Genomic DNA, 22500 nt, shown 5'->3' with positions numbered 1-22500 from the left:
CTGGAGTCTAAGGGTATTTTTGGGGCCTGGAGAAGTTTTGTCATGCCTTGACATTTGTGCTTTTTTCAGTTTCTTATAAATATCTAAATGGTTAAAGACTAATCTCACTGTAATCAGCACAAACTGGGCTGTAATAATATGTGAAATGCATGTATGTACATGATTGTGTTTTTGAGAAAAAAAATATTATGCGTGGTTAGTGAAAAACTAAAAATGTTAAAACGCTTGAATAAGGCAAAAAAACACATAAAGAACAATGGTTCCCGGGATTTTTGAGAACTGGAGCTTGTAGCCTAGAATTTTTCTTTCTAAATGATGTGAAAATCATCTTGTTTACTCACTCACAGAAAACAATATATTGATTTAAATTTTCTAAGACACTTTTTGTTGGTAAAAGTCATATGCGAGTAGGCGTCAACTACCATGAATATCATTGTGATTTTCACCTGAGAAGACAAAGGGCCGCATAATGAGCTGCATAATGAGCCATTCAGTCATCTGTGCCACTGTGAGTGAGGAGTTACAAGAGAGAATGTGAGAACAAAATAAATCTATATAATTTTATGTTTGTAGTTTATTAAGAATATATATTTAATTATCCCACAACATAATTTAATATCCACTTGGGGGAGCAGTTAAACAGTTTATTAGAAACAATCAAAGCTGACTTTCAAACAAATTGTTTGGCATGCTTACTCCAGTTACACAATCCTTCAGAAATCCTTTTAACAATCTTATTTTCTACAAAAAAAAAAAACGTTTGTTGTTATTATTATCATCATTATTATTAATGTTGAAAAGAGCTGAGAATATTTTTCTGGGTTTTTAGGGGGAATAAATGGAAAGAAAAGCATTGTTTTTACATTTGTTACAGTTATCTATTTGTTACATTTATATTATTTACATCAAGCTTTCGAAGGGTATAGTGTTGTATATTGTTATTGAAACTTCATAATGTTTCACTTGATTATACATTTAGTCAGGAATTATAATTTGGAAAAAGTCTAACTAGTAAAACGTTTACACGTTATGTGAAAACTAGTACAAGTATATAAATAAATAAAAAGAGACTTACTCATGTTTATGATCTCTGCTGAATAAAGTGCTTCATTCTTTTTTTCTGAGGAAATCCATTTCTCAAATCCTCAACCACATCACATCTTTTTGGGGTCAATTATGTGTTATTCCTCTCATCGCGAAGCAAACACTAAAATAAAAAAAACCTTGAACAGTCTCGCTGCTTTTTCTTCTGTTATGGGCGTATTCAAGCCACGCGCTTCAGTTTCAATCTGAATAGCGCGTTCGGCGCGGGGGCGTGGTCACATTAGATATAATGAAGGGAGACATGAAAAACAGACATCGCGTTGTTTTCATATGGATTACTTTATCACAGAATATCTGTTTTCGGCGGCACTTGTTTAGTTTAAAAATAGACATGTCAAGCTTTCTATAGATATCTCTCTCATGTATTTTCGTTGAGTATTCACGGAGTTACAGTTCATTTAAATGACGTGTTTGTAAAAGAAGATCAGCGCAGACAAAGGCTGCAGACAGCGCACCTTGTTTTTTATCTTTATTTTATAAGTGCACAAAGTTTTGTTGTTATTATGTCTGTATCCAAAAAAAAGTAGACCCTTTACAGATTCGATTGATGTATTGCTCTTATCTGTACGATTAAAACTGAAAGTGTAATTTAAGTTCTTTTCGGGGTAATCAGGAGAAAATGACTCAAAACGCGTATCCGCGTTAATCGACTTGATAGGGTTAAATAGCCCTCTCTTTGCAGCCTCCTTCACTTACGGCCATACCAACCTGGCTATGCCCGATCTCGTCTGATCTCGGAAGCTAAACAGGTTTGGGCCTGGTTAGTACTTGGATGGGAGACCGCCTGGGAATACCAGGTGCTGTAAGCTTTTGGGTTTCCTTCCCTACTTATATAAAGCACTGGCGATTATAGTGGCTGATCTTTAAATAGCCCTCTCTTTGCAGCCTCCTTCGCTTATGGCCATACCATCCTGGCTATGCCCGATCTCAACTGATCTCCAAATCTAAGCAGGTTTGGGCCAGGTTAGTACTTTTGGATTTTTTCAGTAATTATCTAATAGGCCTGGTTAGTACTTTTGGAAATTTTCACTAATTGTCCAATAATCTTGCAAAAAAAAAAAAAAAAAAAAGAGTCAATGCCCGATCTCAGAATATAAGCAGGTTTGGGCCAGGTTAGTACTTTTGGATTTTTTCAGTAATTATCTAATAGGCCTGGTTAGTACTTTTGGGAATACCAGGTGCTGCAAGCTTTTGGGTTTCCTTCCCTACTTATATAATGCATTGGCGATTATAGTGGCTGATCTTTAAATAGCCCTCTCTTTGCAGCCTCCTTCGCTTACGGCCATACCAACCTGGCTATGCCCGATCTCGTCTGATCTTGGAAGCTAAGCAGGTTTGGGCCTGGTTAGTACTTGGATGGGAGACCGCCTGGGAATACCAGGTGCTGTAAGCTTTTGGGTTTCCTTCCCTACTTATATAAAGCACTGGCGATTATAGTGGCTGATCTTTAAATAACCCTCTCTTTGCAGCCTCCTTCGCTTATGGCCATACCATCCTGGCTATGCCCGATCTCAACTGATCTCCAAATCTAAGCAGGTTTGGGCCAGGTTAGTACTTTTGGATTTTTCAGTAATTATCTAATAGGCCTGGTTAGTACTTTAGGAAATTTTCACTAATTGTCCAATAATCTTGCAAAAAAAAAAAAAAGAGTCAATGCCCGATCTCAGAATGTAAGCAGGTTTGGGCCAGGTTAGTACTTTTGGATTTTTTCAATAATTATCTAATAGGCCTGGTTAGTACTTTAGGAAATTTTCACTAATTGTCCAATAATCTTGCAAAAAAAAAAAAAAAAAAAGTCAATGCCCGATCTCAGAATGTAAGCAGGTTTGGGCCAGGTTAGTACTTTTGGATTTTTTCAGTAAATATCTAATAGGCCTGGTTAGTGCTTTTGGAAAAATTCACTAATTGTCTAATAATCTTGCAAAAAAAAAAAAAAGAGTCAATGCCCGATCTCAGAATGTAAGCAGGTTTGGGCCAGGTTAGTACTTTTGGATTTTTTTCAGTAATTATCTAATAGGCCTGGTTAGTACTTTTGGGAATACCAGGTGCTGTAAGCTTTTGGGTTTCCTTCCCTACTTATATAATGCACTGGCAATTATAGTGGCTGATCTTTAAATAGCCCTCTCTTTGCAGCCTCCTTCGCTTATGGCCATACCATCCTGGCTATGCCCGATCTCAACTGATCTCCAAATCTAAGCAGGTTTGGGCCAGGTTAGTACTTTTGGATTTTTTCAGTAAATATCTAATAGGCCTGGTTAGTACTTTTGGAAAAATTCACTAATTGTCTAATAATCTTGTAAAAAAACAAAAAAGAGTCAATGCCCGATCTCAGAATGTAAGCAGGTTTGGGCCAGGTTAGTACTTTTGGATTTTCTCAGTAATTATCTAATAGGCCTGGTTAGTACTTTTGGGAATACCAGGTGCTGCAAGCTTTTGGGTTTCCTTCCCTACTTATATAATGCACTGGCGATTATAGTGGCTGATCTTTAAATAGCCCTCTCTTTGCAGCCTCCTTCGCTTACGGCCATACCAACCTGGCTTTGCCCGATCTCGTCTGATCTCGGAAGCTAAGCAGGTTTGGGCCTGGTTAGTACTTTTGGATTTTCTCAGTAATTATCTAATAGGCCTGGTTAGTACTTTTGGGAATACCAGGTGCTGCAAGCTTTTGGGTTTCCTTCCCTACTTACATAAAGCACTGGCGATTATAGTGGCTGATCTTTAAATAGCCCTCTCTTTGCAGTCTCCTTCGCTTATGGCCATACCAACCTGGCTATGCCCGATCTCAGAATGTAATCAGGTTTGGGCCAGGTTAGTACTTTTGGATTTTTTCAATAATTATCTAATAGGCCTGGGTAGTACTTTAGGAAATTTTCACTAATTGTTCAATAATCTTGCAAAAAAAAAAAAAAAAAAAAAAAAAAAAAAAAAAAAAAAAAAAGTCAATGCCCGATCTCAGAATGTAAGCAGGTTTGGGCCAGGTTAGTACTTTTGGATTTTTTCAGTAATTATCTAATAGGCCTGGTTAGTACTTTTGGAAATTTTCACTAATTGTCCAATAATCTTGCAAAAAAAAAAAAAAAAAAAAAGAGTCAATGCCCGATCTCAGAATGTAAGCAGGTTTGGGCCAGGTTAGTACTTTTGGGTTTTTTCAGTAATTATCTAATAGGCCTGGTTAGTACTTTTGGGAATACCAGGTGCTGCAAGCTTTTGGGTTTCCTTCCCTACTTATATAATGCACTGGCGATTATAGTGGCTGATCTTTAAATAGCCCTCTCTTTGCAGCCTCCTTCACTTACGGCCATACCAACCTGGCTATGCCCGATCTCGTCTGATCTCGGAAGCTAAACAGGTTTGGGCCTGGTTAGTACTTGGATGGGAGACCGCCTGGGAATACCAGGTGCTGTAAGCTTTTGGGTTTCCTTCCCTACTTATATAAAGCACTGGCGATTATAGTGGCTGATCTTTAAATAGCCCTCTCTTTGCAGCCTCCTTCGCTTATGGCCGTACCATCCTGGCTATGCCCGATCTCAACTGATCTCCAAATCTAAGCAGGTTTGGGCCAGGTTATTACTTTTGGATTTTTTCAGTAATTATCTAATAGGCCTGGTTAGTACTTTTGGAAATTTTCACTAATTGTCCAATAATCTTGCAAAAAAAAAAAAAAGAGTCAATGCCCGATCTCAGAATGTAAGCAGGTTTGGGCCAGGTTAGTACTTTTGGATTTTTTTCAGTAATTATCTAATAGGCCTGGTTAGTACTTTTGGGAATACCAGGTGCTGTAAGCTTTTGGGTGTCCTTCCCTACTTATATAATGCACTGGCGATTATAGTGGCTGATCTTTAAATAGCCCTCTCTTTGCAGCCTCCTTCGCTTATGGCCATACCATCCTGGCTATGCCCGATCTCAACTGATCTCCAAATCTAAGCAGGTTTGGGCCAGGTTAGTACTTTTGGATTTTTTCAGTAATTATCTAATAGGCCTGGTTAGTACTTTTGGAAATTTTCACTTATTGTCCAATAATCTTGCAAAAAAAAAAAAAGAGTCAATGCCCGATCACAGAATGTAAGCAGGTTTGGGCCAGGTTAGTACTTTTGGATTTTTTTCAGTAATTATCTAATAGGCCTGGTTAGTACTTTTGGAAATTTTCACTAATTGTCCAATAATCTTGCAAAAAAAAAAAAGAGTCAATGCCCGATCTCAGAATGTAAGCAGGTTTGGGCCAGGTTAGTACTTTTGGATTTTTTTCAGTAATTATCTAATAGGCCTGGTTAGTACTTTTGGGAATACCAGGTGCTGTAAGCTTTTGGGTGTCCTTCCCTACTTATATAATACACTGGCGATTATAGTGGCTGATCTTTAAATAGCCCTCTCTTTGCAGCCTCCTTCGCTTATGGCCATACCATCCTGGCTATGCCCGATCTCAACTGATCTCCAAATCTAAGCAGGTTTGGGCCAGGTTAGTACTTTTGGATTTTTTCAGTAATTATCTAATAGGCCTGGTTAGTACTTTTAGAAATTTTCACTTATTGTCCAATAATCTTGCAAAAAAAAAAAAAAAGAGTCAATGCCCGATCACAGAATGTAAGCAGGTTTGGGCCAGGTTAGTACTTTTGGATTTTTTTCAGTAATTATCTAATAGGCCTGGTTAGTACTTTTGGAAATTTTCACTAATTGTCCAATAATCTTGCAAAAAAAAAAAAAAGAGTCAATGCCCGATCTCAGAATGTAAGCAGGTTTGGGCCAGGTTAGTACTTTTGGATTTTTTTCAGTAATTATCTAATAGGCCTGGTTAGTACTTTTGGGAATACCAGGTGCTGTAAGCTTTTGGGTGTCCTTCCCTACTTATATAATGCACTGGCGATTATAGTGGCTGATCTTTAAATAGCCCTCTCTTTGCAGCCTCCTTCGCTTATGGCCATACCATCCTGGCTATGCCCGATCTCAACTGATCTCCAAATCTAAGCAGGTTTGGGCCAGGTTAGTACTTTTGGATTTTTTCAGTAATTATCTAATAGGCCTGGTTAGTACTTTTGGAAATTTTCACTTATTGTCCAATAATCTTGCAAAAAAAAAAAAAGAGTCAATGCCCGATCACAGAATGTAAGCAGGTTTGGGCCAGGTTAGTACTTTTGGATTTTTTTCAGTAATTATCTAATAGGCCTGGTTAGTACTTTTGGGAATACCAGGTGCTGCAAGCTTTTGGGTTTCCTTCCCTACTTATATAATGCACTGGCGATTATAGTGGCTGATCTTTAAATAGCCCTCTCTTTGCAGCCTCCTTCGCTTACGGCCATACCAACCTGGCTATGCCCGATCTCGTCTGATCTCGGAAGCTAAGCAGGTTTGGGCCTGGTTAGTACTTGGATGGGAGACCGCCTGGGAATACCAGGTGCTGTGAGCTTTTGGGTTTCCTTCCCTACTTATATAAAGCACTGGCGATTATAGTGGCTGATCTTTAAATAGCCCTCTCTTTGCAGCCTCCTTCGCTTATGGCCATACCATCCTGGCTATGCCCGATCTCAACTGATCTCCAAATCTAAGCAGGTTTGGGCCAGGTTAGTACTTTTGGATTTTTCAGTAATTATCTAATAGGCCTGGTTAGTACTTTAGGAAATTTTCACTAATTGTCCAATAATCTTGCAAAAAAAAAAAAAAAAAAGAGTCAATGCCCGATCTCAGAATGTAAGCAGGTTTGGGCCAGGTTAGTACTTTTGGAACTTTTCAATAATTATCTAATAGGCCTGGTTAGTACTTTAGGAAATTTTCACTAATTGTCCAATAATCTTGCAAAAAAAAAAAAAAAAAAAGTCAATGCCCGATCTCAGAATGTAAGCAGGTTTGGGCCAGGTTAGTACTTTTGGATTTTTCAGTAATTATCTAATAGGCCTGGTTAGTGCTTTTGGAAATTTTCACTTATTGTCCAATAATCTTGCAAAAAAAAAAAAAGAGTCAATGCCCGATCTCAGAATGTAAGCAGGTTTGGGCCAGGTTAATACTTTTGGATTTTTTTCAGTAATTATCTAATAGGCCTGGTTAGTACTTTTGGAAATTTTCACTAATTGTCTAATAATCTTGCAAAAAAAAAAAAAGAGTCAATGCCCGACCTCAGAATGTTAGCAGGTTTGGGCCAGGTTAGTACTTTTGGATTTTTTCAGTAAATATCTAATAGGCCTGGTTAGTACTTTTGGAAAAATTCACTAATTGTCTAATAATCTTGTAAAAAAACAAAAAAGAGTCAATGCCCGATCTCAGAATGTAAGCAGGTTTGGGCCAGGTTAGTACTTTTGGATTTTCTCAGTAATTATCTAATAGGCCTGGTTAGTACTTTTGGGAATACCAGGTGCTGCAAGCTTTTGGGTTTCCTTCCCTACTTATATAATGCACTGGCGATTATAGTGGCTGATCTTTAAATAGCCCTCTCTTTGCAGCCTCCTTCGCTTACGGCCATACCAACCTGGCTATGCCCGATCTCGTCTGATCTCGGAAGCTAAGCAGGTTTGGGCCTGGTTAGTACTTGGATGGGAGACCGCCTGGGAATACCAGGTGCTGTAAGCTTTTGGGTTTCCTTCCCTACTTACATAAAGCACTGGCGATTATAGTGGCTGATCTTTAAATAGCCCTCTCTTTGCAGTCTCCTTCGCTTATGGCCATACCAACCTGGCTATGCCCGATCTCAGAATGTAAGCAGGTTTGGGCCAGGTTAGTACTTTTGGATTTTTTCAGTAATTATCTAATAGGCCTGGTTAGTACTTTTGGAAATTTTCACTAATTGTCCAATAATCTTGCAAAAAAAAAAAAAAAAAAAAAGAGTCAATGCCCGATCTCAGAATGTAAGCAGGTTTGGGCCAGGTTAGTACTTTTGGGTTTTTTCAGTAATTATCTAATAGGCCTGGTTAGTACTTTTGGGAATACCAGGTGCTGCAAGCTTTTGGGTTTCCTTCCCTACTTATATAATGCACTGGCGATTATAGTGGCTGATCTTTAAATAGCCCTCTCTTTGCAGCCTCCTTCACTTACGGCCATACCAACCTGGCTATGCCCGATCTCGTCTGATCTCGGAAGCTAAACAGGTTTGGGCCTGGTTAGTACTTGGATGGGAGACCGCCTGGGAATACCAGGTGCTGTAAGCTTTTGGGTTTCCTTCCCTACTTATATAAAGCACTGGCGATTATAGTGGCTGATCTTTAAATAGCCCTCTCTTTGCAGCCTCCTTCGCTTATGGCCGTACCATCCTGGCTATGCCCGATCTCAACTGATCTCCAAATCTAAGCAGGTTTGGGCCAGGTTAGTACTTTTGGATTTTTCAGTAATTATCTAATAGGCCTGGTTAGTACTTTAGGAAATTTTCACTAATTGTCCAATAATCTTGCAAAAAAAAAAAAAAAGAGTCAATGCCCGATCTCAGAATGTAAGCAGGTTTGGGCCAGGTTAGTACTTTTGGATTTTCTCAATAATTATCTAATAGGCCTGGTTAGTACTTTAGGAAATTTTCACTAATTGTCCAATAATCTTGCAAAAAAAAAAAAAAGAGTCAATGCCCGATCTCAGAATGTAAGCAGGTTTGGGCCAGGTTAGTACTTTTGGATTTTTTCAGTAATTATCTAATAGGCCTGGTTAGTACTTTTGGAAATTTTCACTAATTGTCCAATAATCTTGCAAAAAAAAAAAAAAGAGTCAATCCCCGATCTCAGAATGTAAGCAGGTTTGGGCCAGGTTAGTACTTTTGGATTTTTTTCAGTAATTATCTAATAGGCCTGGTTAGTACTTTTGGGAATACCAGGTGCTGTAAGCTTTTGGGTGTCCTTCCCTACTTATATAATGCACTGGCGATTATAGTGGCTGATCTTTAAATAGCCCTCTCTTTGCAGCCTCCTTCGCTTATGGCCATACCATCCTGGCTATGCCCGATCTCAACTGATCTCCAAATCTAAGCAGGTTTGGGCCAGGTTAGTACTTTTGGATTTTTTCAGTAATTATCTAATAGGCCTGGTTAGTACTTTTGGAAATTTTCACTTATTGTCCAATAATCTTGCAAAAAAAAAAAAAGAGTCAATGCCCGATCACAGAATGTAAGCAGGTTTGGGCCAGGTTAGTACTTTTGGATTTTTTTCAGTAATTATCTAATAGGCCTGGTTAGTACTTTTGGGAATACCAGGTGCTGTAAGCTTTTGGGTGTCCTTCCCTACTTATATAATGCACTGGCGATTATAGTGGCTGATCTTTAAATAGCCCTCTCTTTGCAGCCTCCTTCGCTTATGGCCATACCATCCTGGCTATGCCCGATCTCAACTGATCTCCAAATCTAAGCAGGTTTGGGCCAGGTTAGTACTTTTGGATTTTTTCAGTAATTATCTAATAGGCCTGGTTAGTACTTTTGGAAATTTTCACTTATTGTCCAATAATCTTGCAAAAAAAAAAAAAAGAGTCAATGCCCGATCACAGAATGTAAGCAGGTTTGGGCCAGGTTAGTACTTTTGGATTTTTTTCAGTAATTATCTAATAGGCCTGGTTAGTACTTTTGGAAATTTTCACTAATTGTCCAATAATCTTGCAAAAAAAAAAAAAAGAGTCAATGCCCGATCTCAGAATGTAAGCAGGTTTGGGCCAGGTTAGTACTTTTGGATTTTTTTCAGTAATTATCTAATAGGCCTGGTTAGTACTTTTGGGAATACCAGGTGCTGTAAGCTTTTGGGTGTCCTTCCCTGCTTATATAATGCACTGGCGATTATAGTGGCTGATCTTTAAATAGCCCTCTCTTTGCAGCCTCCTTCGCTTATGGCCATACCATCCTGGCTATGCCCGATCTCAACTGATCTCCAAATCTAAGCAGGTTTGGGCCAGGTTAGTACTTTTGGATTTTTTCAGTAATTGTCTAATAGGCCTGGTTAGTACTTTTGGAAATTTTCACTTATTGTCCAATAATCTTGCGAAAAAAAAAAAAAGAGTCAATGCCCGATCACAGAATGTAAGCAGGTTTGGGCCAGGTTAGTACTTTTGGATTTTTTTCAGTAATTATCTAATAGGCCTGGTTAGTACTTTTGGGAATACCAGGTGCTGCAAGCTTTTGGGTTTCCTTCCCTACTTATATAATGCACTGGCGATTATAGTGGCTGATCTTTAAATAGCCCTCTCTTTGCAGCTTCCTTCGCTTACGGCCATACCAACCTGGCTATGCCCGATCTCGTCTGATCTCGGAAGCTAAGCAGGTTTGGGCTTGGTTAGTACTTGGATGGGAGACCGCCTGGGAATACCAGGTGCTGTGAGCTTTTGGGTTTCCTTCCCTACTTATATAAAGCACTGGCGATTATAGTGGCTGATCTTTAAATAGCCCTCTCTTTGCAGCCTCCTTCGCTTATGGCCATACCATCCTGGCTATGCCCGATCTCAACTGATCTCCAAATCTAAGCAGGTTTGGGCCAGGTTAGTACTTTTGGATTTTTCAGTAATTATCTAATAGGCCTGGTTAGTACTTTAGGAAATTTTCACTAATTGTCCAATAATCTTGCAAAAAAAAAAAAAAAAAAGAGTCAATGCCCGATCTCAGAATGTAAGCAGGTTTGGGCCAGGTTAGTACTTTTGGAACTTTTCAATAATTATCTAATAGGCCTGGTTAGTACTTTAGGAAATTTTCACTAATTGTCCAATAATCTTGCAAAAAAAAAAAAAAAAAAAAGTCAATGCCCGATCTCAGAATGTAAGCAGGTTTGGGCCAGGTTAGTACTTTTGGATTTTTCAGTAATTATTTAATAGGCCTGGTTAGTGCTTTTGGAAATTTTCACTTATTGTCCAATAATCTTGCAAAAAAAAAAAAAAGAGTCAATGCCCGATCTCAGAATGTAAGCAGGTTTGGGCCAGGTTAGTACTTTTGGATTTTTTTCAGTAATTATCTAATAGGCCTGGTTAGTACTTTTGGAAATTTTCACTAATTGTCTAATAATCTTGCAAAAAAAAAAAAAAGAGTCAATGCCCGACCTCAGAATGTAAGCAGGTTTGGGCCAGGTTAGTACTTTTGGATTTTTTCAGTAAATATCTAATAGGCCTGGTTAGTACTTTTGGAAAAATTCACTAATTGTCTAATAATCTTGTAAAAAAACAAAAAAGAGTCAATGCCCGATCTCAGAATGTAAGCAGGTTTGGGCCAGGTTAGTACTTTTGGATTTTTTCAGTAATTATCTAATAGGCCTGGTTAGTACTTTTGGGAATACCAGGTGCTGCAAGCTTTTGGGTTTCCTTCCCTACTTATATAATGCACTGGCGATTATAGTGGCTGATCTTTAAATAGCCCTCTCTTTGCAGCCTCCTTCACTTACGGCCATACCAACCTGGCTATGCCCGATCTCGTCTGATCTCGGAAGCTAAACAGGTTTGGGCCTGGTTAGTACTTGGATGGGAGACCGCCTGGGAATACCAGGTGCTGTAAGCTTTTGGGTTTCCTTCCCTACTTATATAAAGCACTGGCGATTATAGTGGCTGATCTTTAAATAGCCCTCTCTTTGCAGCCTCCTTCGCTTATGGCCATACCATCCTGGCTATGCCCGATCTCAACTGATCTCCAAATCTAAGCAGGTTTGGGCCAGGTTAGTACTTTTGGATTTTTCAGTAATTATCTAATAGGCCTGGTTAGTACTTTAGGAAATTTTCACTAATTGTCCAATAATCTTGCAAAAAAAAAAAAAAAGAGTCAATGCCCGATCTCAGAATGTAAGCAGGTTTGGGCCAGGTTAGTACTTTTGGATTTTTTCAGTAAATATCTAATAGGCCTGGTTAGTACTTTTGGAAAAATTAACTAATTGTCTAATAATCTTGTTAAAAAACAAAAAAGAGTCAATGCCCGATCTCAGAATGTAAGCAGGTTTGGGCCAGGTTAGTACTTTTGGATTTTTTCAGTAATTATCTAATAGGCCTGGTTAGTAATTTTGGGAATACCAGGTGCTGTAAGCTTTTGGGTTTCCTTCCCTACTTATATAATGCACTGGCTACTATAGTGGCTGATCTTTAAATAGCCCTCTCTTTGCAGCCTCCTTCGCTTATGGCCATACCAACCTGGCTATGCCCGATCTTGTCTGATCTCGGAAGCTAAGCAGGTTTGGGCCTGGTTAGTACTTGGATGGGAGACCGCCTGGGAATACCAGGTGCTGTAAGCTTTTGGGTTTCCTTCCCTACTTATATAAAGCACTGGCGATTATAGTGGCTGATCTTTAAATAGCCTTCTCTTTGCAGCCTCCTTCGCTTATGGCCATACCATCCTGGCTATGCCCGATCTCAACTGATCTCCAAATCTAAGCAGGTTTGGGCCAGGTTAGTACTTTTGGATTTTTCAGTAATTATCTAATAGGCCTGGTTAGTACTTTAGGAAATTTTCACTAATTGTCCAATAATCTTGCAAAAAAAAAAGAGTCAATGCCCGATCTCAGAATGTAAGCAGGTTTGGGCCAGGTTAGTACTTTTGGATTTTTTCAGTAATTATCTAATAGGCCTGGTTAGTACTTTTAGAAATTTTCACTTATTGTCCAATAATCTTGCAAAAAAAAAAAAAGAGTCAATGCCCGATCTCAGAATGTAAGCAGGTTTGGGCCAGGTTAGTACTTTTGGATTTTTTCAGTAATTATCTAATAGGCCTGGTTAGTACTTTTGGAAAAATTCACTAATTGTCTAATAATCTTGTAAAAAAACAAAAAAGAGTCAATGCCCGATCTCAGAATGTAAGCAGGTTTGGGCCAGGTTAGTACTTTTGGATTTTTTCAGTAATTATCTAATAGGCCTGGTTAGTGCTTTTGGAAATTTTCACTTATTGTCCAATAATCTTGCAAAAAAAAAAAAAAGAGTCAATGCCCAATCTCAGAATGTAAGCAGGTTTTGGCCAGGTTAGTACTTTTGGATTTTTTTTTCAGTAATTATCTAATAGGCCTGGTTAGTACTTTTGGAAATTTTCATTAATTGTCTAATAATCTTGCAAAAAAAAAAAAAAAGAGTCAATGCCCGACCTCAGAATGTTAGCAGGTTTGGGCCAGGTTAGTACTTTTGGATTTTTTCAGTAAATATCTAATAGGCCTGGTTAGTACTTTTGGAAAAATTCACTAATTGTCTAATAATCTTGTAAAAAAACAAAAAAGAGTCAATGCCCGATCTCAGAATGTAAGCAGGTTTGGGCCAGGTTAGTACTTTTGGATTTTTTCAGTAATTATCTAATAGGCCTGGTTAGTACTTTTGGGAATACCAGGTGCTGCAAGCTTTTGGGTTTCCTTCCCTACTTATATAATGCACTGGCGATTATAGTGGCTGATCTTTAAATAGCCCTCTCTTTGCAGCATCCTTCGCTTACGGCCATACCAACCTGGCTATGCCCGATCTCGTCTGATCTCGGAAGCTAAGCAGGTTTGGGCCTGGTTAGTACTTGGATGGGAGACCGCCTGGGAATACCAGGTGCTGTAAGCTTTTGGGTTTCCTTCCCTACTTATATAAAGCACTGGCGATTATAGTGGCTGATCTTTAAATAGCCCTCTCTTTGCAGCCTCCTTCGCTTATGGCCATACCATCCTGGCTATGCCCGATCTCAACTGATCTCCAAATCTAAGCAGGTTTGGGCCAGGTTAGTACTTTTGGATTTTTCAGTAATTATCTAATAGGCCTGGTTAGTACTTTTGGAAAAATTCACTAATTGTCTAATAATCTTGTAAAAAAAACAAAAAAGAGTCAATGCTCGATCTCAGAATGTAAGCAGGTTTGGGCCAGGTTAGTACTTTTGGATTTTTTCAGTAATTATCTAATAGGCCTGGTTAGTACTTTTGGGAATACCAGGTGCTGCAAGCTTTTGGGTTTCCTTCCCTACTTATATAATGCACTGGCGATTATAGTGGCTGATCTTTAAATAGCCCTCTCTTTGCAGCCTCCTTCGCTTATGGCCATACCAACCTGGCTATGCCCGATCTCGTCTGATCTCGGAAGCTAAGCAGGTTTGGGCCTGGTTAGTACTTGGATGGGAGACCGCCTGGGAATACCAGGTGCTGTAAGCTTTTGGGTTTCCTTCCCTACTTATATAAAGCACTGGCGATTATAGTGGCTGATCTTTAAATAGCCTTCTCTTTGCAGCCTCCTTCGCTTATGGCCATACCATCCTGGCTATGCCCGATCTCAACTGATCTCCAAATCTAAGCAGGTTTGGGCCAGGTTAGTACTTTTGGATTTTTCAGTAATTATCTAATAGGCCTGGTTAGTACTTTAGGAAATTTTCACTAATTGTCCAATAATCTTGCAAAAAAAAAAGAGTCAATGCCCGATCTCAGAATGTAAGCAGGTTTGGGCCAGGTTAGTACTTTTGGATTTTTTCAGTAATTATCTAATAGGCCTGGTTAGTACTTTTAGAAATTTTCACTTATTGTCCAATAATCTTGCAAAAAAAAAAAAAGAGTCAATGCCCGATCTCAGAATGTAAGCAGGTTTGGGCCAGGTTAGTACTTTTGGATTTTTTCAGTAATTATCTAATAGGCCTGGTTAGTACTTTTGGAAATTTTCACTAATTGTCCAATAATCTTGCAAAAAAAAAAAAAAAAAGAGTCAATGCCCGACCTCAGAATGTTAGCAGGTTTGGGCCAGGTTAGTACTTTTGGATTTTTTCAGTAAATATCTAATAGGCCTGGTTAGTACTTTTGGAAAAATTCACTAATTGTCTAATAATCTTGTAAAAAAACAAAAAAGAGTCAATGCCCGATCTCAGAATGTAAGCAGGTTTGGGCCAGGTTAGTACTTTTGGATTTTTTCAGTAATTATCTAATAGGCCTGGTTAGTGCTTTTGGAAATTTTCACTTATTGTCCAATAATCTTGCAAAAAAAAGAGTCAATGCCCAATCTCAGAATGTAAGCAGGTTTTGGCCAGGTTAGTACTTTTGGATTTTTTTTTCAGTAATTATCTAATAGGCCTGGTTAGTACTTTTGGAAATTTTCATTAATTGTCTAATAATCTTGCAAAAAAAAAAAAAGAGTCAATGCCCGACCTCAGAATGTTAGCAGGTTTGGGCCAGGTTAGTACTTTTGGATTTTTCAGTAATTATCTAATAGGCCTGGTTAGTACTTTTGGAAAAATTAACTAATTGTCTAATAATCTTGTAAAAAAACAAAAAAGAGTCAATGCCCGATCTCAGAATGTAAGCAGGTTTGGGCCAGATTAGTACTTTTGGATTTTTTCAGTAATTATCTAATAGGCCTGGTTAGTACTTTTGGGAACACCAGGTGCTGTAAGCTTTTGGGTTTCCTTCCCTACTTATATAATGCACTGGCTATTATAGTGGCTGATCTTTAAATAGCCCTCTCTTTGCAGCCTCCTTCGCTTATGGCCATACCATCCTGGCTATGCCCGATCTCAACTGATCTCCAAATCTAAGCAGGTTTGGGCCAGGTTAGTACTTTTGGATTTTTCAGTAATTATCTAATAGGCCTGGTTAGTACTTTAGGAAATTTTCACTAATTGTCCAATAATCTTGCAAAAAAAAAAGAGTCAATGCCCGATCTCAGAATGTAAGCAGGTTTGGGCCAGGTTAGTACTTTTGGATTTTTTCAGTATTTATCTAATAGGCCTGGTTAGTACTTTTAGAAATTTTCACTTATTGTCCAATAATCTTGCAAAAAAAAAAAAAGAGTCAATGCCCGATCTCAGAATGTAAGCAGGTTTGGGCCAGGTTAGTACTTTTGGATTTTTTTAGTAAATATCTAATAGGCCTGGTTAGTACTTTTGGGAAAATTCACTAATTGTCTAATAATCTTGTAAAAAAACAAAAAAGAGTCAATGCCCGATCTCAGAATGTAAGCAGGTTTGGGCCAGGTTAGTATTTTTGGATTTTTTCAGTAATTATCTAATAGGCCTGATTAGTGCTTTTGGAAATTTTCACTTATTGTCCAATAATCTTGCAAAAAAAAAAAAAGAGTCAATTCCCAATCTCAGAATGTAAGCAGGTTTTGGCCAGGTTAGTACTTTTGGATTTTTTTCAGTAATTATGTAATAGGCCTAGTTAGTACTTTTGGAAATTTTCATTAATTGTCTAATAATCTTGCAAAAAAAAAAAAAAAGAGTCAATGCCCGACCTCAGAATGTTAGCAGGTTTGGGCCAGGTTAGTACTTTTGGATTTTTTCAGTAATTATCTAATAGGCCTCGTTAGTACTTTTGGAAAAATTCACTATTTGTCTAATAATCTTGTAAAAAAACAAAAAAGAGTCAATGCCGATCTCAGAATGTAAGCAGGTTTGGGCCAGGTTAGTACTTTTGGATTTTTTCAGTAAATATCTAATAGGCCTGGTTAGTACTTTTGGAAAAATTCACTAATTGTCTAATAATCTTGTAAAAAAAAACAAAAAAGAGTCAATGCTCGATCTCAGAATGTAAGCAGGTTTGGGCCAGGTTAGTACTTTTGGATTTTTTCAGTAATTATCTAATAGGCCTGGTTAGTACTTTTGGGAATACCAGGTGCTGCAAGCTTTTGGGTTTCCTTCCCTACTTATATAATGCACTGGCGATTATAGTGGCTGATCTTTAAATTGCCCTCTCTTTGCAGCATCCTTCGCTTACGGCCATACCAACCTGGCTATGCCCGATCTCGTCTGATCTCGGAAGCTAAGCAGGTTTGGGCCTGGTTAGTACTTGGATAGGAGACCGCCTGGGAATACCAGGTGCTGTAAGCTTTTGGGTTTCCTTCCCTACTTATATAAAGCACTGGCGATTATAGTGGCTGATCTTTAAATAGCCCTCTCTTTGCAGCCTCCTTCGCTTATGGCCATACCATCCTGGCTATGCCCGATCTCAACTGATCTCCAAATCTAAGCAGGTTTGGGCCAGGTTAGTACTTTTGGATTTTTCAGTAATTATCTAATAGGCCTGGTTAGTACTTTAGGAAATTTTCACTAATTGTCCAATAATCTTGCAAAAAAAAAAAAAAAAAAAAAAAAAAAAAAAAAGGAGTCAATGCCCGATCTCAGAATGTAAGCAGGTTTGGGCCAGGTTAGTACTTTTGGATTTTTTCAATAATTATCTAATAGGCCTGGTTAGTACTTTAGGAAATTTTCACTAATTGTCTAATAATCTTGCAAAAAAAAAAAAAAAAAAAGAGTCAATGCCGATCTCAGAATGTAAGCAGGTTTGGGCCAGGTTAGTACTTTTGGATTTTTTCAGTAATTATCTAATAGGCCTGGTTAGTACTTTTAGAAATTTTCACTTATTGTCCAATAATCTTGCAAAAAAAAAAAAAAGAGTCAATGCCCGATCTCAGAATGTAAGCAGGTTTGGGCCAGGTTAGTACTTTTGGATTTTTTTCAGTAATTATCTAATAGGCCTGGTTAGTACTTTTGGAAATTTTCACTAATTGTCTAATAATCTTGCAAAAAAAAAAAAAGAGTCAATGCCCGACCTCAGAATGTTAGCAGGTTTGGGCCAGGTTAGTACTTTTGGATTTTTTCAGTAATTATCTAATAGGCCTGTTTAGTGCTTTTGGAAATTTTCACTTATTGTCCAATAATCTTGCAAAAAAAAAAAAAGAGTCAATGCCCGATCTCAGAATGTAAGCAGGTTTGGGCCAGGTTAGTACTTTTGGATTTTTTTCAGTAATTATCTAATAGGCCTGGTTAGTACTTTTGGAAATTTTCACTAATTGTCTAATAATCTTGCAAAAAAAAAAAAAAGAGTCAATGCCCGACCTCAGAATGTTAGCAGGTTTGGGCCAGGTTAGTACTTTTGGATTTTTCCAGTAAATATCTAATAGGCCTGGTTAGTACTTTTGGAAAAATTCACTAATTGTCTAATAATCTTGTAAAAAAACAAAAAAGAGTCAATGCCCGATCTCAGAATGTAAGCAGGTTTGGGCCAGGTTAGTACTTTTGGATTTTTTCAGTAATTATCTAATAGGCCTGGTTAGTACTTTTGGGAATACCAGGTGCTGCAAGCTTTTGGGTTTCCTTCCCTACTTATATAATGCACTGGCGATTATAGTGGCTGATCTTTAAATAGCCCTCTCTTTGCAGCCTCCTTCGCTTACGGCCATACCAACCTGGCTATGCCCGATCTCGTCTGATCTCGGAAGCTAAGCAGGTTTGGCCCTGGTTAGTACTTGGATGGGAGACCGCCTGGGAATACCAGGTGCTGTAAGCTTTTGGGTTTCCTTCCCTACTTACATAAAGCACTGGCGATTATAGTGGCTGATCTTTAAATAGCCCTCTCTTTGCAGCCTCCTTCGCTTATGGCCATACCATCCTGGCTATGCCCGATCTCAACTGATCTCCAAATCTAAGCAGGTTTGGGCCAGGTTAGTACTTTTGGATTTATCAGTAATTATCTAATAGGCCTGGTTAGTACTTTAGGAAATTTTCACTAATTGTCCAATAATCTTGCAAAAAAAATAAAAAATAAAAAAAAATAGAGTCAATGCCCGATCTCAGAATGTAAGTAGGTTTGGGCCAGGTTAGTACTTTTGGACTTTTTCAGTAATTATCTAATAGGCCTGGTTAGTACTTTTAGAAATTTTCACTTATTGTCCAATAATCTAGCAAAAAAAAAAAAAAGAGTCAATGCCCGATCTCAGAATGTAAGCAGGTTTGGGCCAGGTTATTACTTTTGGATTTTTTCAGTAATTATCTAATAGGCCTGGTTAGTACTTTTGGAAATTTTCACTAATTGTCCAGTAATCTTGCAAAAAAAAAAAAAAAAGAGTCAATGCCCGACCTCAGAATGTTAGCAGGTTTGGGCCAGGTTAGTACTTTTGGATTTTTTCAGTAAATATCTAATAGGCCTGGTTAGTACTTTTGGAAAAATTCACTAATTGTCTAATAATCTTGTAAAAAAACAAAAAAGAGTCAATGCCCGATCTCAGAATGTAAGCAGGTTTGGGCCAGGTTAGTACTTTTGGATTTTTTCAGTAATTATCTAATAGGCCTGGTTAGTACTTTTGGGAATACCAGGTGCTGTAAGCTTTTGGGTTTCCTTCCCTACTTATATAATGCACTGGCTATTATAGTGGCTGATCTTTAAATAGCCCTCTCTTTGCAGCCTCCTTCGCTTATGGCCATACCAACCTGGCTATGCCCGATCTTGTCTGATCTCGGAAGCTAAGCAGGTTTGGGCCTGGTTAGTACTTGGATGGGAGACCGCCTGGGAATACCAGGTGCTGTAAGCTTTTGGGTTTCCTTCCCTACTTATATAAAGCACTGGCGATTATAGTGGCTGATCTTTAAATAGCCCTCTCTTTGCAGCCTCCTTCGCTTATGGCCGTACCATCCTGGCTATGCCCGATCTCAACTGATCTCCAAATCTAAGCAGGTTTGGGCCAGGTTAGTACTTTTGGATTTTTCATTAATTATCTAATAGGCCTGGTTAGTACTTTAGGAAATTTTCACTAATTGTCCAATAATCTTGCAAAAAAAAAAAAAAAAAAAGAGTCAATGCCCGATCTCAGAATGTAAGCAGGTATGGGCCAGGTTAGTACTTTTGGATTTTTTCAATAATTATCTAATAGGCCTGGTTAGTACTTTAGGAAATTTTCACTAATTGTCCAATAATCTTGCAAAAAAAAAAAAAAAAAAAGAGTCAATGCCCGATCTCAGAATGTAAGCAGGTTTGGGCCAGGTTAGTACTTTTTGATTTTTTCAATAATTATCTAATAGGCCTGGTTAGTACTTTAGGAAATTTTCACTAATTGTCCAATAATCTTGCAAAAAAAAAAAAAAAAGAGTCAATGCCCGATCTCAGAATGTAAGCAGGTTTGGGCCAGGTTAGTACTTTTGGGTTTTTTCAGTAATTATCTAATAGGCCTGGTTAGTGCTTTTGGAAATTTTCACTTATTGTCCAATAATCTTGTAAAAAAAAAAAGAGTCAATGCCCGATCTCAGAATGTAAGCAGGTTTGGGCCAGGTTAGTACTTTTGGATTTTTTTCAGTAATTATCTAATAGGCCTGGTTAGTACTTTTGGAAATTTTCACTAATTGCCTAATAATCTTGCAAAAAAAAAAAAAAGAGTCAATGCCCGACCTCAGAATGTTAGCAGGTTTGGGCCAGGTTAGAACTTTTGGATTTTTTCAGTAATTATCTAATAGGCCTGGTTAGTACTTTTGGGAATACCAGGTGCTGCAAGCTTTTGGGTTTCCTTCCCTACTTATATAATGCACTGGCGATTATAGTGGCTGATCTTTAAATAGCCCTCTCTTTGCAGCCTCCTTCGCTTACGGCCATACCAACCTGGCTATGCCCGATCTCGTCTGATCTCGGAAGCTAAGCAGGTTTGGGCCTGGTTAGTACTTGGATGGGAGACCGCCTGGGAATACCAGGTGCTGTAAGCTTTTGGGTTTCCTTCCCTACTTATATAAAGCACTGGCGATTATAGTGGCTGATCTTTAAATAGCCCTCTCTTTGCAGCCTCCTTCGTTTATGGCCATACCATCCTGGCTATGCCCGATCTCAACTGATCTCCAAATCTGAGCAGGTTTGGGCCAGGTTAGTCCTTTTGGATTTTTTCAGTAATTATCTAATATGCCTGGTTAGTACTTTTGGAAATTTTCACTAATTGTCCAATAATCTTGCAAAAAAAAAAAAAAAAAAAAAGAGTCAATGCCCGATCTCAGAATGTAAGCAGGTTTGGGCCAGGTTAGTACTTTTGGATTTTTTCAGTTATTATCTAATAGGCCTGGTTAGTACTTTTAGAAATTTTCACTTATTGTCCAATACTCTTGCAAAAAAAAAAAAAAAAAGAGTCAATGCCCGATCTCAGAATGTAAGCAGGTTTGGGCCAGGTTAGTACTTTTGGATTTTTTCAGTAATTATCTAATAGGCCTGGTTAGTACTTTTGGAAATTTTCACTAATTGTCCAATAATCTTGCAAAAAAAAAAAAAAAAGAGTCAATGCTCGACCTCAGAATGTTAGCAGGTTTGGGCCAGGTTAGTACTTTTGGATTTTTTCAGTAAATATCTAATAGGCCTGGTTAGTACTTTTGGAAAAATTCACTAATTGTCCAATAATCTTGTAAAAAAACAAAAAAGAGTCAATGCCCGATCTCAGAATGTAAGCAGGTTTGGGCCAGGTTAGCACTTTTGGATTTTTTCAGTAATTATCTAATAGGCCTGGTTAGTACTTTTGGGAATACCAGGTGCTGTAAGCTTTTGGGTTTCCTTCCCTACTTATATAATGCACTGGCGATTATAGTGGCTGATCTTTAAATAGCCCTCTCTTTGCAGCCTCCTTCGCTTATGGCCATACCATCCTGGCTATGTCCGATCTCAACTGATCTCCAAATCTAAGCAGGTTTGGGCCAGGTTAGTACTTTTGGATTTTTTCAGTAATTATCTAATAGGCCTGGTTAGTACTTTTGGAAATTTTCACTAATTGTCCAATAATCTTGCAAAAAAAAAAAAAAAAAAAAAAGTCAATGACCGATCTCAGATTGTAAGCAGGTTTGGGCCAGGTTAGTACTTTTTGATTTTTTCAGTAATTATCTAATAGGCCTGGTTAGTGCTTTTGGAAATGTTCACTAATTGTCCAATAATCTTGCAAAAAAAAAAAAAAAAAAAGAGTCAATGCCCGATCTCAGAATGTAAGCAGGTTTGGGCCAGGTTAGTACTTTTGGATTTTTTCAATAATTATCTAATAGGCCTGGTTAGTACTTTAGGAATATTTCACTAATTGTCCAATAATCTTGCAAAAAAAAAAAAACAAAGAGTCAATGCCCGACCTCAGAATGTTAGCAGGTTTGGGCCAGGTTAGTACTTTTGGATTTTTTCAGTAAATATCTAATAGGCCTGGTTAGTACTTTTGGAAAAATTCACTAATTGTCTAATAATGTTTTAAAAAAACAAAAAAGAGTCAATGCCCGATCTCAGAATGTAAGCAGGTTTGGGCCAGGTTAGTACTTTTGGGTTTTTTCAGTAATTATCTAATAGGCCTGGTTAGTGCTTTTGGAAATTTTCACTTATTGTCCAATAATCTTGTAAAAAAAAAAAGAGTCAATGCCCGATCTCAGAATGTAAGCAGGTTTGGGCCAGGTTAGTACTTTTGGATTTTTTTCAGTAATTATCTAATAGGCCTGGTTAGTACTTTAGGAATATTTCACTAATTGTCCAATAATCTTGCAAAAAAAAAAAAACAAAGAGTCAATGCCCGACCTCAGAATGTTAGCAGGTTTGGGCCAGGTTAGTACTTTTGGATTTTTTCAGTAAATATCTAATAGGCCTGGTTAGTACTTTTGGAAAAATTCACTAATTGTCTAATAATGTTTTAAAAAAACAAAAAAGAGTCAATGCCCGATCTCAGAATGTAAGCAGGTTTGGGCCAGGTTAGTACTTTTGGGTTTTTTCAGTAATTATCTAATAGGCCTGGTTAGTGCTTTTGGAAATTTTCACTTATTGTCCAATAATCTTGTAAAAAAAAAAAGAG

The 22500-nt window shown here is 37.9% G+C and overlaps 15 non-coding genes and 1 pseudogene across 15 annotated transcripts; all 16 read left to right on the top strand.

Moving 5' to 3' along the window:
* The first annotated feature begins 1794 nt into the window (after window positions 1-1794).
* On the top strand, window positions 1795-1913 carry LOC132149972 (5S ribosomal RNA). Its single transcript, XR_009435225.1, has one exon. It is a non-coding gene; the product is annotated as a 5S ribosomal RNA (ribosomal RNA).
* Window positions 1914-2378: 465 nt separating this feature from the next.
* LOC132151189 (5S ribosomal RNA) lies at window positions 2379-2497 on the top strand. Its single transcript, XR_009436346.1, has one exon. It is a non-coding gene; the product is annotated as a 5S ribosomal RNA (ribosomal RNA).
* Window positions 2498-3620: 1123 nt separating this feature from the next.
* LOC132150729 (5S ribosomal RNA) lies at window positions 3621-3768 on the top strand (annotated as a pseudogene).
* Window positions 3769-4394: 626 nt separating this feature from the next.
* LOC132149971 (5S ribosomal RNA) lies at window positions 4395-4513 on the top strand. The gene has a single exon (XR_009435224.1). It is a non-coding gene; the product is annotated as a 5S ribosomal RNA (ribosomal RNA).
* A 1873-nt stretch (window positions 4514-6386) lies between these two features.
* On the top strand, window positions 6387-6505 carry LOC132151034 (5S ribosomal RNA). The gene has a single exon (XR_009436200.1). It is a non-coding gene; the product is annotated as a 5S ribosomal RNA (ribosomal RNA).
* Window positions 6506-7540: 1035 nt separating this feature from the next.
* On the top strand, window positions 7541-7659 carry LOC132150911 (5S ribosomal RNA). The gene has a single exon (XR_009436085.1). It is a non-coding gene; the product is annotated as a 5S ribosomal RNA (ribosomal RNA).
* Window positions 7660-8115: 456 nt separating this feature from the next.
* LOC132149970 (5S ribosomal RNA) lies at window positions 8116-8234 on the top strand. Its single transcript, XR_009435223.1, has one exon. It is a non-coding gene; the product is annotated as a 5S ribosomal RNA (ribosomal RNA).
* A 2017-nt stretch (window positions 8235-10251) lies between these two features.
* Window positions 10252-10370, top strand: LOC132149900 (5S ribosomal RNA). Its single transcript, XR_009435157.1, has one exon. It is a non-coding gene; the product is annotated as a 5S ribosomal RNA (ribosomal RNA).
* Window positions 10371-11408: 1038 nt separating this feature from the next.
* LOC132149969 (5S ribosomal RNA) lies at window positions 11409-11527 on the top strand. Its single transcript, XR_009435222.1, has one exon. It is a non-coding gene; the product is annotated as a 5S ribosomal RNA (ribosomal RNA).
* A 602-nt stretch (window positions 11528-12129) lies between these two features.
* LOC132150137 (5S ribosomal RNA) lies at window positions 12130-12248 on the top strand. The gene has a single exon (XR_009435381.1). It is a non-coding gene; the product is annotated as a 5S ribosomal RNA (ribosomal RNA).
* Window positions 12249-13420: 1172 nt separating this feature from the next.
* LOC132150899 (5S ribosomal RNA) lies at window positions 13421-13539 on the top strand. Its single transcript, XR_009436074.1, has one exon. It is a non-coding gene; the product is annotated as a 5S ribosomal RNA (ribosomal RNA).
* Window positions 13540-13998: 459 nt separating this feature from the next.
* On the top strand, window positions 13999-14117 carry LOC132150940 (5S ribosomal RNA). Its single transcript, XR_009436112.1, has one exon. It is a non-coding gene; the product is annotated as a 5S ribosomal RNA (ribosomal RNA).
* Window positions 14118-16655: 2538 nt separating this feature from the next.
* On the top strand, window positions 16656-16774 carry LOC132149892 (5S ribosomal RNA). The gene has a single exon (XR_009435151.1). It is a non-coding gene; the product is annotated as a 5S ribosomal RNA (ribosomal RNA).
* Window positions 16775-18114: 1340 nt separating this feature from the next.
* On the top strand, window positions 18115-18233 carry LOC132149994 (5S ribosomal RNA). Its single transcript, XR_009435246.1, has one exon. It is a non-coding gene; the product is annotated as a 5S ribosomal RNA (ribosomal RNA).
* Window positions 18234-19135: 902 nt separating this feature from the next.
* LOC132150136 (5S ribosomal RNA) lies at window positions 19136-19254 on the top strand. The gene has a single exon (XR_009435380.1). It is a non-coding gene; the product is annotated as a 5S ribosomal RNA (ribosomal RNA).
* Window positions 19255-20294: 1040 nt separating this feature from the next.
* On the top strand, window positions 20295-20413 carry LOC132150886 (5S ribosomal RNA). The gene has a single exon (XR_009436062.1). It is a non-coding gene; the product is annotated as a 5S ribosomal RNA (ribosomal RNA).
* The last annotated feature ends 2087 nt before the right edge of the window (window positions 20414-22500 follow it).

Source organism: Carassius carassius, chromosome 9, assembly GCF_963082965.1.
Source record: "Carassius carassius chromosome 9, fCarCar2.1, whole genome shotgun sequence".
Taxonomy (NCBI): Eukaryota; Metazoa; Chordata; class Actinopteri; order Cypriniformes; family Cyprinidae; genus Carassius; species Carassius carassius.
The sequence above is the reverse complement of the archived record's forward strand: the minus strand, read 5'-3'. Positions and strand labels throughout refer to the sequence as shown.